The 12,375-nt window shown below is 36.7% G+C and overlaps 1 protein-coding gene across 2 annotated transcripts in view; it reads right to left on the bottom strand.

The window, feature by feature from the left end:
* LOC117321757 (homeobox protein Hox-D4a-like) overlaps positions 1 to 12,375 on the bottom strand; it is a 97,803-nt gene that overhangs the window by 3,436 nt on the left and 81,992 nt on the right. The gene's annotated exons all lie outside the window — the stretch shown is intronic.

Raw genomic sequence — 12,375 nt, forward strand, 5'->3', positions numbered from 1 at the left:
GTATTATATATTTAAATATGAATAAAACTATGTCAAATTGAACGTTTGATCTATACATTTATATCTATTCATTAAATAAAAAGTTGTTAACAGGGGTCTATAAGAGTGAACCAGATCCATGATATTGACACCCTAACCCATTGCCAGGTAGAAATACAACACATGTGTATAAGTTTCCTGGCTTTATCATCAAATCGGGACAGTTTACATTATACGAAATCGGAGCTAGCTTTTTTTGTATTTATGCCTTGAGGGCATTTTGTCGGTCGCCCAGTGTATATTTCCCCTCGTTAAGTGTTGTTTATTTGCCGCATATTATTAACCATAAAAATGAGTAAAGTATCAATTATTACTAACTTATAACCCTGTATCATATGTTTAGATCTAGATACCACGAACAGGTAACCACACCAGTGTTACCCCTGTCGTTCATTTCATTTTAAACGTCATAGCTTGTGAGGGATTGAAAGGATTTGAAACAAAACCAAAGAGTGATTGTCCATTTTAATTTTACTCAAGTCTTTTTTCTTGTATGAATTAACAAATAACCATATTTTAGTATCCGTTTATTACATAATACTATATGCAACAGGATAATAATTTTACAAGGTAAAATGAAAATGTGCATATTTCACGTGGAATCATAGCGATTTCTGTTCATGATACCATACTTTGGACTAGTATAAGCTTTCAAGCTTGTTTCCATATCCTGTTTCTGTTTGTTGTTGTTATTAAATGCTGTCATATACTTTACCAGAAGAAACGAAATAAAGTTTACATCAAGATACCATACACTTCATACATTTTCTAAGAATGAATATGCAGTTTTCTTTTTCAAGTTGAAGTGTTTTGTTGTAATATGTAATTGTGTCATATTTTTCGACAACTCAAATAAAATACTTAAATCCAAAAATTCAAGATTTAAAAAAAAATCAATTTCTTTTTTTGATAAAACTACACGACTGCAATCTATTGCAGTGTCTAAAATAAAATAGTTATCACATTGATGCTATTTGATATCAAGCTCTGTTTCAGATTCCGGAAGTGGATTTATTTTGGGGTAAGACCGTTTTGTTATTACACATGCAGCCTTGCAAGTATGGAACATAATAAACTCCCCAAGTAAGAATAAAACTGTTTTATTGATGAGGTGTTGATAACACGGGCGGTTTAACACCTGAATTATTTAATCCCGACTTGAAACCTAGCACCACACATGTTGAATACCTGTACACAAAACGATGGCTGATCGATTACCAGCGCAGTTAACGTATCTGTTCGCATCTCGCAGGGAAACTGTCGACCAACATAACACACACGTGCATGGGGTATAGTGCATTAATTAAAGATAAAAAACTCCGCCCTTTACATCATAAACAGACAACACCTTTTTGAGATGTGAAATTGAAATGTCCTCGGTATCAAAGATAAGATTTTTTTAAAACATACACGTGAAAAATCATGTGACATTCTCTACAAAAACGTTTGAGAGGAAGTTTTTCGACAGGAGTAATAGGGCAGAAGAACCATTGATCACTACCGAGATTTTATCTATAAATTAGGTAATAAATTAAGTAATTATAGCACTAAATCAATTAACTTCAACGAAGTAACACACGGAGGGATAACAATTACGTTCGGTGGGCACGCGTCAATTGAAAATATCTCTGAAGTTTTTTCTGGTATCGATTAAACTACTAAATGAATTACCATGAACACTTAAAGTCATAAAATAATCTTTAAAACCAAGAACAGCAGGTCTGTTTTAGTAAATTTCATCGGGGTTCTACTGCATATATGACATTTGTTTTCAAATGACCATGATAAATTTGAGGGGAAAATCCGTTTACTTTCATCATTTTCATGATAAATAACACACTTTATATTAATTGTTGTATAGATAGTTATTAGTAGATTGACTTCAATATTTATTATTAGTTATCAATTACTTATCATATCCATGTTAATCATTAGAAATTACTTTTAATTTCTAGAAAACAGGCAGAAAACCAACATTTGATATCACGTGTTTAAACCTTGACCAATGAAAAAGTCTCTTGGGTCTCAGACCTTGTCATTGGTCTAGACGTATTAATTATTCTGATATCTGATTGGATACTGATACCGTCACGGTGTATCACTGCGCGAAATATGTGAAGTGTCACTTTCTCCCAGCTAACAGAACCAAGCCTGATGTATTAAAAGATTGACCTTCTGTGTTTCATTTTCCCAAATAACAGAAACCATAAATACGTAGAATGTATATTTCTTCATTAGCCAATCAGATGGATTGATGCGGAGGTGCCAACGGAGGCATTTCTAGCGGTTATACATGATAAGCATTTTAGCACTTCTATAGCATATTCAGCTTTCGACTTTTAATAAACGAATACAAATCAAGTAAGAACAAGATAAATGCTTCTGGTTTGATTTATTTAACGACCATTGTTACTTATATAAATAAATAGACACGAGTAAGCTATTCAGTTTTCATACAATATTCCGAAATGGAGTCATTCGCTCCATCTCCGGTCCTTAGTCTAGACGCGTTTCTCCTTCAATCGACACTTATCCTGGACTCCCTATAGTTCATCACAAGTGCTAGGCTCCTGCTACACAGCAAACTAACATATCAATCACACAAAAACATGTCTACAGTCCGAGTGATGTAAATATTATCGATAGGGGGCTGGTCATTTCGCGAGAATTCCATACACTGACATAGTGCCTTAATGAGATTTGGTTCTTAGCTAAAACCCAACACATACCGAGCTCTCAGCGCTGACGTGGTTATAGCTAACCCTGGTCGTATTGCCTATGTCACAGTTCTTAAGCAAGTTTTACAACGTAGATTGATAGGGTTTCCCTCCACTCTGTAATAACTTACGGAAGTCAGCCGCGGGAAATTATTGCCAGGCATACCAACACTAATTTCCAGAAATACATCAACGCGATTCGCAGTTATAGCTCCCTTTTCTGTCCGAAAGCGTCAGAGACAAACGTGCTTCTAATTACAAAGAAGACTTCTTAGTGATATTATGACCTTTGTTCTGAATTTCCCGAAACATATTTAATATATTAATTATTTCAGAGAACTTTTTATGACAGAAAACACGGCGCTATAGTTCGTCACCAAGACAGACAGTTTTCTACAAGTAAATGCTTAGTTGCTTATTTTCTCAATTTCCTTCCCCAATGACAAAAATATTTTACAATAAAGTTTGGTTGAATTTTACATCGGCGCTAAAATTTAAATATAACGCGTGCTTGTTTGGTATTGGACAAAAGGAAATGTTACGTAACAGCACTTTCTGGTTGTATATGTGAATTTCTGTTGCTGTGAACACACTCGGTATTGCATATTATACATATAATCATAATGCGTGCATTTTAAGAAAACTTCAAAGGCGTAAGTTATTATGCTGAAATATGATAACGTGTTTTTGTGTATATTTGCTATAAAACAGATACTTTATTAATGGAAACACGTATTTGAATATATAGGGTATGATATGTAAATATTTAGATTGTAATAATGTATATATTTATGTTAATGTGTAAGTGTGATACGCCATGTGCTCACCCACACGCACCATCAATTTGACAATGCTTTTATCGTTGTGTTTCAAACTACATTTGCGATCTCGTAAATCAAACGGCGCTAGATCGCTGTCTTCGTTTTCTAGTTGGCTATGATGTATTGATTATTTCCATTTCTACGTGTATTAAAAACTTGCAAGATATTGATACAAGATTTATAGAGCTGTAGAAACCACTACAAACGGAAGAGCCGCTGTTACAAACTATATACCTATATTCCGCGTAATTAAATCTTAACTTTATTATATATTGTGTTTTAGTTAATAGGTCTTCTACGAAAAATAATTAAACATATTTCAGATTCCTTGCTTTTATTAGTTGAATTTGTATACAAAGTGGGGGGACCAGAGACATGTCGAGACAAGATGGTTTCCGCTGGGGCTGAATATATCTATTTTTAACTACAGAAAAAGGAAACCCTGTGATAATTGCCTTTTGGATAGGGAATAGACTATAACGCGTGAAGAAAACTTCACGTTTCAATGTTGGATTTGTAGAGATTGTTAGATGCTGAGTGAAGTCTAAACTAGATTGCATTTGGAGGTTGTCCAAAATATCAATATCAAAATTAGAATTTAAACATTCGAATTATATCTTTAAATCTTGGTAAACTCTTCTTCAGTGTATTGTAACGTCATAATTCTGGATATAAAACATTGATTCCAACAGGGGGTATATTTTGGGTAATTTTAAATCATGAACTTCCTTAACGAAACAAATTACATTTTTTTCGAAAAGGCATATGACCTACATTTGCGGCTTTTACCCAGCAGATTCTCGTAGTCTATGCATTTTGCCGAACTGTGTACTCCTTTTGGCGCTCTCGAGAAAAAGTGAATTATTGCATGTATGTTAATTAAGTTCAGTATATTCAGTGTAAGTAACTCGCCATTGAAAGCAGAGTTTACTTAAATCAATACAGTGAGTACATACACTTGTTTATCTGTACGGATACAGCTGGGTATGCTACATTATGGCTGTCGACCTTTCTCATACGCAAGAAACCTTTTCTTACAGGCCATTGAAAAAGACAAAGTTTAATTGTTCAAAACGATTAGACGTACATGTATATATAAACCCAATAGTTATACGCTGTAGTTGCGGGCCAGAAGCGGTCTCTTGTGGATCCCGCTCGGAAATGTTCTCGTCTAAACACTGTCAGGGGGCGCTACAAGCACTAGGGAAGGTTGCCACCTTGCCCTTTCAGTCACCATGGATCTCTCGGGAATCCACACGAGATTTTACTGTTCCCATTTATAACCATTCAATGGTGTGTCAGAATGTAACGTGTTCTGTAAAAAAACAAGCAACCCAGTGCCTCTTTAAAGTCATGGAGAGAAGCCAAACCTCACCCAATTCCATATGTGAGTTCGGGACAGTTACAATTGCTGGCAGTAGTTACTATCTTACTTAGTGGTCCTAAACTGCCTAAAGCATGCTTACCATATTGGAAAAGTTTCAGAAGCAAAAATCCAACATGTCTGAAATATTCTGTGAAGAACTTGCAAATGCGATGCCACAGTTCATCATTTTTTTTCAATAAATGGAGTTCGTTTCTTTTCAAACGCTCTCCTGACATCGGTAAACCTATTAAGATATACGAAATTGAATGGTTTCCATGTGTATTTAAGCAGGCACGTTAAGTGATACTATATTATATCAACCAATAATGTAGTTTTAATTCTTTAGCAACTCTCATTCTGTATTGAAATGTGATAATATCTTGTGTGTCTTTAGTATTAATCCCTTTTACATGGAGATACCTTTGATGAGGATCTATACTGTTGATTATACTAGATAACCCCAATACGTTAGTACATTCAGACAGACACGCATGTGTATGATGATCGCCGTATACCAGGTTAGGTCCGACGGCCATTGTCGACCAATGTTATGTGGTGACTATCAGCCGTTCATCATGGCGAGTAGAACAGATGTATTGTGGTCACATCTTCGAGGTGCAATATAATAAATATTATGACGTTTGGCAATGATTAACAAGTAAAGACAGCTCCACATATAATCAAGAAACTGGGTAATAACACGTCCCTGAGTAACTCCAGGGTTCAGTACAGAATAGCACGCCATATTTAACGACAGGACTTGGTATCAGTATAACAGACAAAGACATGTCTTAGAGCATACAATAGAAAAAAGTCATTGTTATAATGAGCATCGTTGCATAACTATGTTAGCAGATCTCCACGCCTACAAATGCCTATGATTTGTGAGTTTTTCCTGGCTTTGTTGTATTGGAATTGTGTTGCATGCACGTGTCTCGATTCTCGCATGTGTACGTGTGGTATATTATACACGAATTCAATTAGACATCCATTCTATACGCGAGTTACATTATTTATGGACATGCGCAAACCGCTATCTACTTTTAGTCTTCAAGGCCGCGTAGATCTTGGTTGATAATAAAAACATATGGCTTTAAACAAATTGTTGCCTAAGTTTCAATATGATAAAGGACACAACATAGATCTTTGTTAAAGCAAAATATTTCATAATCAATTTTTCTTGATTTGTTGTGCGTTCACATCTCGTAAGTTTTTTGTTTTATGCTACGATGAAAAAACAAGAGTTGTAAAACAGAATTGAATTCCACCGAGGCTGATTTTCCCTGAGCGGTACTAAATGATACGGACGTTGTTTTTTGCCTTTACAACGGAACTGCTGATTTACACGATGAACGCCATTGTCTTTACATCTGCTCATGGATCGATGGATACCGCGTGTTAATATCAGGGATGGTTCGATGAGTACACGATTAAACTTGCCAGACTGTTTTGTAGTGTATTTACTAGAACTAGCCCATTGATATAACTACAGACCAACTCGAAGCCAGTATAACACAGCAGAGTTAACATTCAACTCAACATCCACGTGCAATAAAACCTGAATAATATAGGGTGAAAGAAGCTAGTGTTTTATGGCTCCTCTAGATTGTGCCTGCACGTATGCGTAACCCCCAATCCCCCCCCCCCCCCCCCCCCCCCCCCATCTCCCAACCCAATCCCACCCCCGAGGGGCGGGACCCGACCCGGCGTGAACTTTACCTGTACGTACGAGTGTCAGTCTATTATACGTTTAGTGTTTGCATACGCTATGCTCATCATGGATAAGTTCTTTGAGCACCTTGATATTCGACTACAGCGACCAAAGATCCACAGACAAAAATTCAGCCCATGTCCTTTTAGTTACTGATCAGGCATAGGAACAATAAAACGTTGAGCAAGGATGCAGAACATTCGTTATTAATTCATGATTCAACAATTGAACCGATTTAGAGGGATTCTGAAAGAGAGTGTCCTCCCCCCTTTCTGACACTAAGACACTAGTTGAATACATTCTGGTGTCTTGTGGGCCTGAAACTAGTACGCAGCACAGCTGCATGCTGATTTCCCCTACAGTAACTCTGTTGAGATAGCATAAAACGACATTTTTATATTGTATAAAAGGTATTTGATTATTTTTATTATTTTATCTGCGTTAAGATTTAATTTTGCGGACCATTCTAGCGAGATATAGTAATTTGTGAAATTATTCCCGGCATGGTTTCATGTTGCATGAAAGAGAAGATATTATGACAAGCGGTTTGATGAATAAGCTTCCTGCTGTGCTACCAAAGTATTTATTTAATAGAACCGTTTCTTAGTCTTATATAATTAACGTTTACAGAATCACTTAGAAAGTTAGTCAGAGTAAGGACTAACTGATGAAATTAGAACTCTTCTTTTGTTTGAGGTACAAAAACCATCTTTGTGAAATAAGACGTTAAATCTACGACCAACTACCATTAAACGGGAAATTTAAACCATTTGTAATCGCTTCCTACAAACCCGCCGACGTTCAAGGGTATTGCATTCTTCCACGATGTCAGGCATGCAATTTTCATGACGGCTAAGTGAATTCAATTTAAAAAAAAGTAAAAATGATAGTTTTAAAATTCCCTTTGACACAAGATAACGGATATGCGAAGTTGCAGTAGATGAAAACTACATATATAAAAACTAGTACAATGCAAAACGCGAGATTTCCGATCCGACAAAAATAATTTCGACACTTTAGCTGCAAAGTCACGTACATAGAGATCGCCATCTGAGCCAGTCATCGATTTAGTGTCCCATACCTATCGGGCAGATACGGTCTGCCGCTCCCGACCTAGAAGTGAGGAGCGGTACAAGAATCAATGTCCTGTGTAGATGTATATATCCAGTTCATACTCAGTCGTTTTTTCACATCGAAATGTTGCAAAGGCCAGTGACTTTCCTTTTTTCACCGTTGAAGATTTAATATATTAGGGTAACATGCTGATAAACCCATACACATAATTTCGAATTGAAAAATGACGTATTGGTTTGCTTAGTTGTTTTAGAGTTTTTCATCCCCACTTATGTTTCTACCTTGGTATCCTATAAGGACAATGCCAACGGATGAGACAAAGTATGACCTTTTCAAAGTGATATCACACTGAAATGTCGTGACCTCGATTCGGTGCCATTGGAGACATTCGGCTGATCAGTCCTTTGGCCAAGCTGAATAGCCAGCAGAGAGCTGCTCGTACCAGTTGTGTTAACAGACCTCGGTTTGTATTGGTCAGAACAACCTTTGGATTGGTCAGAACCATCATCATATGATGGTGAACAAGAAGACGAACACCAAAAGATTTTCCGACACCGCAAGCTTGAAAATCTTACATACTGCTAAACATTCAGAGCTCACGATTCAATAACAGATAGGAATTTATCATGCTATATTTTAAAACATTTATATAACTTTTATGTATCGTCATAAAACTTCCAAATATGAATTAAATCCATTGGCGAAATGGTTTCATGTGAAATTTTACAGAGCATGACAGCAGTAAATGTTCGCTTACACCAAGAGGGACACTATGTCAGACATAAACGAAACATAAAGCTGCAATTTTATGGATATGTATTAATTTTTCTTTTGCTGCAGTTTTATGACAACCTCTGGTGTCAAAAGACTTTAACATAACACCGTATAGTGGTATATAATACCACCCCTCTCTGGCACACCACCTGTAGCTACGTCATACAACAGGTGTGACGTCACATATCAGCGGTTGTTGCGAGAATCAATTTTGAAAATTCGATTTTTAAAGACATGCGTTACCACATGCTCTATATTTTTAAAGCATTACTTTAAATAAACACGAGTAAAACAGACGGTTTTATATCTCGTCCAGCAATCACGGTGTTCGGTTGTCTAGGTGTCGAATTCCAGGATCCAGTATTAACACGAAACCATTTTGTTCTGTAATTGTAACTAGTAATAAATCTCGTGCTTGACACCAATGTGTTAGATTATATGCATGCTGTCAGAAATGACTATGTATGTAATTCTTCCTTCAATTGGAATCGTCTGCCAGATCTGATTGAAACAGAAAAGTGCATTAATGACAAATAATCCAATGCATGAAAAATGAATTCATCACATGCGAATTTATACGATGTTCATGATATCATTAAAATACGGTAGCGTTTCCGGTTATATTTGCGGTTTCGTAATCCATGGATCGGTCCATGGGGTGGTTTAAGGGGGTGTCGGGAATGCACGTGATGTTTTATCAGCTGTGGGAATCACATATATCATCTGTGTTATCACATAGAACCACTTCAAAACAACGGTTCTGGATTAAAGTCATGATTCACCATTCGCCCAGAGCTCGGACGGAGCAATGAAACAATTCATTCTCATAATCATCCTTTGCATCACCGGCAACATGTAGTCGAAACAAGTTTCACGTGTACTGGATAAGTCTGTTCATTACACCTCATTATATTTTACAGACATATCGTTATTATCTCAAATTGCATATTAAAGCTTTCGACATATTTACTGAAAATATTTTTTTAAAAGTGACAAAAATTGAAGCTAATCAGTTTTGAGTTATTTTTCTAATCTGTATTTTTAATTCGCCAGCTTTGTAAACACATATGAATATCATTATCAAAAACGTCAATTTTTATATGACTGTACTGTCTTTTCTTTTTCAAGAGTGACTTCCCTTGCGATTCACTCGCGATTTGTACCCCATAGAAAGGTATAAAACATAATGTAAACAATTGACAAAATAAGATGATATCGTCGGTTTTGGTGACTTGAAGTGATTTTTGGTTTCGCATTTGCTACATAGTCAACTTTTTCTTTGATACAAGAGTTTAAATTATCCAGACCCCTCATTTCTCATGTTTACTCTGCGAGCGGGGAATTTAGCTACCGCCTAAACTATATATGTATGCCCAATGTATATTCGAGATAACACTGACTATGAATTTGTCGTAATATTGTTTCCTTGTCACGGCTATATCCAAAATGGCGGACTTAATCCAATATGGCGACACTATGATATGATGTAGTGTTTTCATTTTTCTACTCGCAACAGAAAATATTTCATACAACTGTCAATGGTAATGGCATTTTTGACACGATTGCATTGTTTACTTTAATTTCCAGTGTTTCGGTCATTGACACAATGGAGTTACGGGTACCGGGTATGTCAACATCTCGTTCCGAGCTAATGGGTCGCACATGTATATTTAACATGAAGGTATGATGCACGTGGCATTGGCACGATATCGACTGATAAATTGTCCTTTGGGACGACTCGGTTTACTGGACATGTTGACAGGGGAGGACACACCGACCAGAGACTGCATTTTGTTCCACGCATGACCGGGTTGTGAAAAGAGACTGGCGTTTTACCCCTTACTTTGAGATTCACCTTAAAAATGTTACAAACACGAACGAGCATGAATGAGAATGTGTGGCACAAACTTTCAGCTGAATTTACGATCTTCATAAAATATGCATCTTGCTTTATTTTCTCTTACACGTTTGATCGTGCGATAAGATACATATGTTTATGCATGAATGATGATATGGGTATGTCACAACTGTACACAAAGTCCTAGTGTCACAAACACCACACACGTATCTATCCTTGTCTCATCGTCGTATATAACATTCTAACTAGGAAGACGCCTTATAGCGGCGAGACAAGCGTAGAGGAAACAGTTTACGACTTGTTCTAAAGCACAAAATGGTTACGGTATCGTTACATCTAATCCCTGGGCCGGAACTCACGTTTCCCCAATCAATACAGCCTTTACGGTACAGACACCACAACCGACAGAACTGCATTTGATTCCGATGTTTGATAGAGCGCAAGGGTCACATTTAAAATAGTTACGACGTTTAAGTGTAATGCCAACGTTGTCAAATTTTATTGGTGAAATATATTGCTTCTGTCATAGATCTTTTACAAAAACATACCATTGAGGATGTTGGACAAGAGAAACAAACCGGATCTCGTTTATAAATTAGTGTAGCGAAAATCAAAAGTCGAATTAGACAAAGTCGCATCACCTAGGCCGTACACGTTATACAGTCTGTTTATCTAGAAATAACAACTCTACACATAAAACATACCTTAAACCAACGTTAAAAACCCATGACACTATGTTCCCTCGGTTATGCCCCTTGGAAAATAAGAGAGAGCAGGTCTCGATTTTTCGTACTAAAATTTCGGAAACACGAGGTTCGCCCTCCCTTACATCCCACGGGACACAAACGTGTAAACGGAGTCTCGCGGGTGCGAAGATAATCTCTAACAAAATGATAGCCCTTTCCAGGTCTTTGAACCTGTTGGTAGCGACCCTTGGATGAACTTAATACAGTGCTTCTTTGAAGAAACGAAATGTAAGAACGGCTTTAAACACGTTGGCACAAAGGTAAAGGTAACTGTGCCAGTGTTAAGTCGTAATTCATCTTACTAGTGACAATATTTATTCGATCCAGTCATGGAAAAAAAAGTCGTTTGAGTGCATCTCCTTAGACCGAAGTATAGCGGGATACTGTAGTACTGAACACCATGCTACTGAACACACGGGAATGTAATTTGTGTAAACGCATTCATTCATATATGATGAGCGATGTATAACGTCAGCTGATATGATCTAGCGAGGATGCTAACACTCCAACCCCTACACGTCTTCATCAGCCAAAAAAATTAATATGAGTGGTAACCCCAAACTCAAGGTTACTCCTAGCAAATCGATCCTACCATTCTCAAAATACACCCGCATTCGTCAGACGCTGCTATATGATAACACCGACAATTCGATAGAAATGCCAATGGATGTTTTTGAAGTTTTTAACCTAACTATTGAAATATTGCAGTTTTGAAATTTCCATCTATTCCATGTGCAACGGAAAGTCATTGTTTTTCTTTTTTACAGAAAGAAAGGTGCCTCACTAAACGCCCTCGTCACCATTCGCCGACACACTCGTAAATTAATTATCTCGTTTGCCACATATACAAATATTTGTCCTCGTAACCAGAATGTCCCCTACCTGTGTATTAATTGCAATCCGTGCAGAAATGACTTAATACGGTATATATATGTCGCCATGTCATGGCACAGACAAACATTCAGGTGACAACCACTGAATTAACAGTGACGTTAATTCACACGGCGTATATAACGTTTAATTCCAGATAAACAAATAGGTTTAAAGTAGCAGTGTCGTTCGCACTTTTAGCGAGATAAAGAGAATAAAGAAATGCTTACATTTCTTTATTCAACTATTTAAATGATGTTAGTTCTAGAGTAAAGATCGTGTAGTTTTATATATTTTCCTTTCCAAAATCGATTGTATCATACTTGTACCCCATGTATTTGCTACGTTAACAAATTCGAATAAATCAGGCAAGGTAAGCGATTTTTGTTTCCTTTGCAA

Source organism: Pecten maximus, chromosome 2 (assembly GCF_902652985.1).
Source record: "Pecten maximus chromosome 2, xPecMax1.1, whole genome shotgun sequence".
NCBI lineage: Eukaryota > Metazoa > Mollusca > Bivalvia > Pectinida > Pectinidae > Pecten > Pecten maximus.